Source organism: Leptinotarsa decemlineata, unplaced genomic scaffold, assembly GCF_025532065.1.
Source record: "Leptinotarsa decemlineata unplaced genomic scaffold, Ldec_3_MD MMD2_tig00026358_RagTag_RagTag, whole genome shotgun sequence".
Taxonomy (NCBI): domain Eukaryota; kingdom Metazoa; phylum Arthropoda; class Insecta; order Coleoptera; family Chrysomelidae; genus Leptinotarsa; species Leptinotarsa decemlineata.
In genome coordinates this window covers 5,320,868-5,327,830 of record NW_027412703.1, presented here as the reverse complement: position 1 = coordinate 5,327,830, position 6,963 = coordinate 5,320,868, and positions in this window count along the sequence as shown.

Below are 6,963 nucleotides of genomic sequence, written 5' to 3'. Positions count from 1 at the left end.
GGAGACGAGGGCTGAACGAAATTACTAATTCAACATTCAAAGTCACTGAAATCTAAGGGAAGAATTATTGAGCAAACGAGGTGTCTTTCGAATATGGAGTGGAAAACTGAATTTCGAACTTGGTCCATGAAAAAACATGAAATGCATATGCTTCGCAAATGTGATATTCGAAATAAGAAAATTCAGGTTCAAATAGTAAATATGTGAATGAATATGAAAAAAATATGAACAGAGTACAACGTTATGGGGAAAACAATAGAGAATTTGAGAAGTGTGAATGGTACCTTCGAAATAGGATAAATTTCAGAAAACTACTTTTCCACAAACCAGAACTGTAACACATATCAACTTGTTTCGTTCCGTTTTATGGGTCTACGCATCAGAAATTTTGTGCTCGTGATTCGATTAAGTCGACGAAGGCCGTTTCTGCCTGATCGTGATTGGCGAAGATTCTATCGCTGAGAAAATTACGAAGTGCTTGAAACGATGATGTTAGGTTGTCGAGAGGTCTGAGAAATATGATGGTTGAGGCTGAACTTCGATGCTCAATTTGTTTAACTCTGGGATTTGTGGAGCAGGTTCGAACTACTTCTGTTGACTTGGTTTAACTCGTTTGCAGAAAGTTATAGTGAATCACACCGGCGGCTGACCACCATACAGTAAACATGATTTTTTTGAGTGGGTTTTCGCCTTTGGGGAGTGACTAGGTGACTCATCGGTGTCCAACCACTGTCCCGAATATCTCTTGTTGTAAAGGATCCACTTTCCATCACCCGTGAAGATCCGATCCAAAAAAGGGTAGTTCTGGTTGCTTGAAAGCAAAGAAGAACAGATTACAAAACGTGACAGTTTTTATCGATCGTTCAAATCATAATGCACCCACTTTTCGAGTTTTCTGATATTTCCCAATGAATTGTTAACCATCAAAACCTACATGTAAGCTGACGGTCAGTTCTTCTGCCATGCCATGCACCATTTGAGATGAGTCACTCTCCACCAGGGTCTTCAAATCCTCGTCCTGGATTACTGTAGGTCGAATACTTCTAGGCTCCTCTGAGATCTCTGAAATCTCCAGTATTTAGAAGAAGCCATCCGTACTGAGGTACTAATGGTTGGTCTGCCTCTCATGAGTGATAAACCTAAGAATGTTAAAAACTTGAAGATTTCGGAGTAGCAATTGAAATGGATCACAGAACAATGACGAAGAATCCACTGAAGTTGAGTTAGAAAATAAAGGACAACTTCCATTTCTTGACGTTTTGGTAATAAGGAACCAATATGGAGGGTTAGAATACGACGTATTCAGGAAAGAAACAAGCACGTACAGGTATATTCCAGACTTCACATCACTATAGACAGTACAAACGTGCTGAATTTTTTAGTGCATCGTCTTTTGAATTCTATTCTGACACATGAGAGGTTCACAAATGATAAACGTACAATATAGAAAATAGCAGCAACTAACGGATCCTCGAGGGGTATTGTAGATGGCATAGTAAGGAAGAAGAAGTTTAGGTTAAGAATAAACGAAAGCTTAACTTTTAGAAAGGACAAAAACCTAGATAAATATATCTCAGTTCCATACCACCAATATACGAAGAACTTTGGAAAATTTTCAAGGAACTAGGCATGAAGGAGGTTTTTAAAATAAGTCATACACCACAGAACCTTTTAGGAAATCCAAAATACAAAGTCGAGAAATCGTGAAAGACTGGAATTTACGAAATCGAATATAAGAACTGCGATGCAAAATATTATGGACAGACAAAAAGATCTTTCGAAATGTGATATAAGGAACACTTAGCACATATAAAATATAGAAGATCTGAAAAATCAGCAGTTGCCCATCATATTTTGCAACAATACCATTCCATAGACTTTAGTTCATCGAGATTAGTTAGACAAGTTAACAACAACAGGCATCGAGATGCATATGAGAGTGCAGAAATAAGTAAACATAATAACATTATTAATAATGATGGTGGACCAATACCTAATAGTATACTATATAGCTCGTTAAAATAATATTTCAATTATTAGATTCACCTTATTATTACATAAAATTTACCTGAAACAGGTATCCATTGTATAAATAGGGATAACTGTGAGTATGATTACTTTGATCTTCCTCTTGAAAATTATCACATGGTGATCGAAACAGGTTGAAATAACGGTTTGGTGTTGGAGAAAAAACTCCAGTAATATTGAATGAAATTACTTTGTGAACAGTACGTTCATTAAGTTATTTCATGGATGAATTGAGTACTTCATCTTGTAGTGTAATTATCCAAATTGATGCTGAAGAGGCAGTTAGGCAAGCGTCTCAGTTCTGTATAGAAAAAAGTGTTTTTGTATAATTCAATGCTCATATGGAAGTATTTTCTACGAAAGATTTCATTTCCGTGATCGACACTTCTTTATCGAGAGTTTGTTTTGATATTGCTATTTTCTTTTTTTTGAAAGTTTCCCACATTTTTCAATGGAGATGCAGAAGTAGAGAGCCAAATTCCTCCTTACTCAAAAATTATTTTTCCTTGAAAATAAACCTCATTCAATTTAAACATGAACCCTATGGCTGGGTTCAAATCAAATAAGCGAATTAATGTCATTACGTAATGTCATCGATGACATGGGTAGATTCAACTCATTTGTGACATAAAGTCGTAATTTTATTAAATAATTGAGTGCTTCATTTGAGAGTTATAATACTGGATGTATATCTCTTTCATATTTTATATCGTGTAGCAATTCTGTGAATGAAACCTGATTCATTCCATAAAAATATTTGGGGTCCAAACTGAATAGAAAGAAGAAGCCGCCACAGCCAGTACTTGTAACCCCACATCAGAGGATTGTCGGAAAGGATAAGAAGGATTGGGTCCAAGTATAACATCAGGACTTGCTTCAGATCTGGGAACACTATCCGTAGCAGTCTCACGAAAACCAGGACACCCAACGCGGACTGCGATTCCAAAAATTGCATTAACCGGATACCCTGCCAGTGCGGAGAATTATACATATATCGATGGAACTAAGAGGCCATTGAAAGTTCGCAGTGCTGAACACAAGAAACACACACAGCGAAGAGAAATCCGGAGTAGTAGAGCATCAACATAACATCACATGGAGGAACACTGGTTTAGGAGTAAATTCAAAGAAGCCGCGTATGTAATGTCCAACAACGCATTTAGCCAAGGTAGCATAGAGATACGTGAATATGGAAACCTCTAATCAAGCGGAAAACGACCAACTCTCGCCAAACGGTCATCTCCCGCTCAAACCAATGAAGCGGAGAGAGGAAAGAGGGGATAGGTGAAAGCACTCGAATGACCTGTAAACAGTCAGATTTCAGAGGAATGAGTCCAGTTATCACGCAAAGACGATTGTGGATACTAACAATCGAAACGTTGTGACGTAACTTGGTTTGGAATCTTTGAATTTCCATTTTCATTTCTTGTCACTACTATTTTATAATTTTCAACTTATATTAACTTTCCAATTTCTTAATTGTTTTGGTTGTTGCTTACATGTTATTTCTTTGTAATTTCAGTTTTTTGTTTGATAAAATTGTTATTTTTCGGTTAATCTTCTCAATTTCTTTCAGGAATTTCGAATCAATTTATATTATATTGGGCAGTGGAAGTCCGAACTGAATAAATACACCACGAAACATTGTCAACCACCTTCAAACATCAACGCTGGTGTTCCCCAGAGATTCATATTGTCTCCAACCCAATCTTTATTGTATATCAACGACTCATTAGAAAAACACAAGAATCCAATATATTGCTTTGCTGACGACATCACACTTGTCTGGTTATTCCCTATGGAGTCCAGGACATCGGCTACGGAAACACATCTCCGGCAGAAGGAGATTTCATTTCTCAATGAGGATCTAGAAGTGTTTTCGAATTGGGGTGGAACTAACTAGATTCAATACAATGCCACAAAAACCCAGGCATCGGTTTTCTCCAAGAAAATAAATGTTTCCGAACCGGATATAATAATGTCAAGTCAGACAATTCCGTTTTCTGCTCCAATAAGTTTGTTGGGGGTTAAAATAGACACCAATATGTCTTGCCACATTCATATCACTAGATTTACAAAGGTTGCCTCTCAAAAGCTTGCAACACTGTTCCGAACCAGAAAACTTTACACACCTCAACAACTTTTGATGTTTTATAAAGCTCAGATCAGACCTTATTTGGAGTATTGTTCTCATGTATGGAGCTCTGTCCCCAAAGATATCCTGAAATTGCTGGTTTCTATCCAGAAAAGAGTCATCCACCAGATTGGAGACGCAAACATCTCTTGCAACCTTGATAGCCTGAAACATCGAAGAAAGGTTGGAGATTTGTCTCACTTCTGTAGATACTTTTACGGGAAGTGTTCAACTTACTTGGCACATTTGATTCCACCAAGAGCGGTGCATATCAGAAAGACGCGAGGTACTGAGGCTGCTCATCTTTTTGATATTCAACCCAGTACACCTTGAACTCCACTATTTGAGAACTTTTTTATCTGGAGAGCTGCGTTTATGTGGAATAAACTTCCTGAGAACGTTTTCCCAAATGAATTAAATCCCAACGATTCAAATCCAATGTGAATCGTTACTTTTGCACAGGCACCGCTCTGAGGGCGCCTTAAGGACTTTTCAGTAGTGTTTGTGTTTTTTCCTTGAAGAAATGCTCGAAGAAATCGGATTTACAAAATTTTATTCATCTGGTGATGATGACATCCTAGTATCACGAGTTACACTAAACACTCTCAACATAAAACGGAATATTTTGAGCCTTATAGGTATTGTTAAGAAATTAGAGATACAGGTGAGGCAGCTGATCGGAAAACATATCAAAATGATCAAATCATCAAGAGAAATCGCTCTTATCCGAGGAGTTTCTCTTACAGCATCTGAACTGATGTGGAGTAAATTTTCCTATCAGTTTTATATATTGTATTCTAAAAAATAAATAATTATTCGGTGGAACATAATGGCGACACCTTTAATTTATTTCGCTATTAGTGAATTCCATCAATATATAGTAGAGAATAAATCAATTTTATGTTTTGATCACAAGCCATTAGTAACCTCGTTTGGAGAACAAGAAGGTGTATCATTCATTTTATCACAGAGAACAAGCAACTGAGAAATCCGAATGCATTTTTGATATCATAGTTAGAATAAAAACTTTTTCGTCAATACCTATACTTATATGCATATAAAATCGAAGTTTATCCGTAACCATGAAAGATACAATGAGATGATCTCTAAATTACCTATTGAAAATTTTCATTTTCAGTCTCCTGATTTATATTAAGGTATACTTCATAACAAATAATATATGTGCATCCAAAAAACACACTTCAATTTGAGATTTCCACTAAAAAGTTCACAAAGCTGCGACACGTGTTTTGCCATACGAGAGCATCTTCAGGCGTCACAATACTCATGTAGTTTTGAGTATTGTGACGCCCGAAGCTGGTATTGTATAGCGAAACACGTGTCGCGGTTTTATGAACTTTCAGGTGTAAATCTCACATGGAAGTATCGGTCAGTTCTATTATATTTTCAAATGATACTTACCAACTTATGATGCACTGTTTGGAGCTTTTGGGGCAATAATGAATATTAGTGGAGTTGTATCCCAACACGAAACGGTTATTTTAACACCTCGACACGTGTTTCGATCACCAAATGATCATGGTCAAGAGGAAGATTAAACTAAATACACGTTCAATGATAGATATCTCTGCTAGGTACCTGCTGCTCCTTAATTGTCTTAAATTGATTTTACAATGTTAACTCAGTCAGGTAAATCTGATAACTAAAATAATATTTCAACAAGCTACATCGTATACTATTAGGCATCATTGAGTGCCTCATCTTGTATTGTTATTCATATTGGTGCTGGAGAAGCAGTAGAGTAAGAGTCTCGATCCGAAACATGGATGTTCGCCATTGGGAATGACAATGTTTCATGTGAGTGAAATTTTCCTCTTTCATTCACTATATTGTATAGGTTAGGTAAGGTCCAAAGTGAGTGTGTCTATTCGACCCTCCATCGCAACCCGCAAGAGTTTATGGTGGCTCACACCTATTCACACTCGGCCAAATTAACCCAGCTTCTTAACGAAGCCGATCAGTTTGTATGGTGAGTGGTCTTTTAGGTCAAATGGTAAGAGTACGGCCTTGCCGAAGCCTGATTTGGTCCCCAACGAGGCAGGCACAAAGTATGTGCCCTGCTGATTGACAGTGACCTATAAGAAGGCCTGTTAGACATCGTCGTTCACCCCTACTGAAGTCCAACAACTGTTTGATATCAAGCTCCGAAGGGTGAATAAACGCCTTGGAGTGAGCCAATCCTGGAAGATTCTGCCAGAAGTCCATTAATATTCTTGTCATCCAGGTGTTCAACCTTTGTTTGGCAAAGCCTGAAGCGATGCCAATGAAAGGTTCTGGCCCAATGGAGATATTTGCAGCACTCTCCTTTGCAAGGGAGTCAGCAGCCTAATTGCCTTTCAGGCCAGTATGGCCAGGAATCCAGACCAGAGACAACGCCGCAGACCAACGCTGCTTGACTGTCCAAGAATATTTTTATTGAATTGTGTATGTATTCTTCCAATCTCTCCGCACACAATTCACTAGCGTAAATTTCCGCTTGAAATACAGTCGCATAGGTTCCTAGACCGGTTGATATATCTGTCCTGGGTCTGCGACTGACAATACCTGCACCGGAACTGGAAAGTGTTTTTGATCCATCTGTGAACCAACAACTATCTACTCTCAATATTTTATTCTCCTGGAGAATCCAGTCCTCTCTACTCGGGAACTGTACTTCATAAGTCAGTTCGTATTTGACAGTTGGAGGCATAAAGTCAAAGGTCATTTACAGAATGCTGTGACTTCCAGTGTCAACCAACAGTCTATTGCACTATGCATTGAATTGATTTGTACAATGGGCA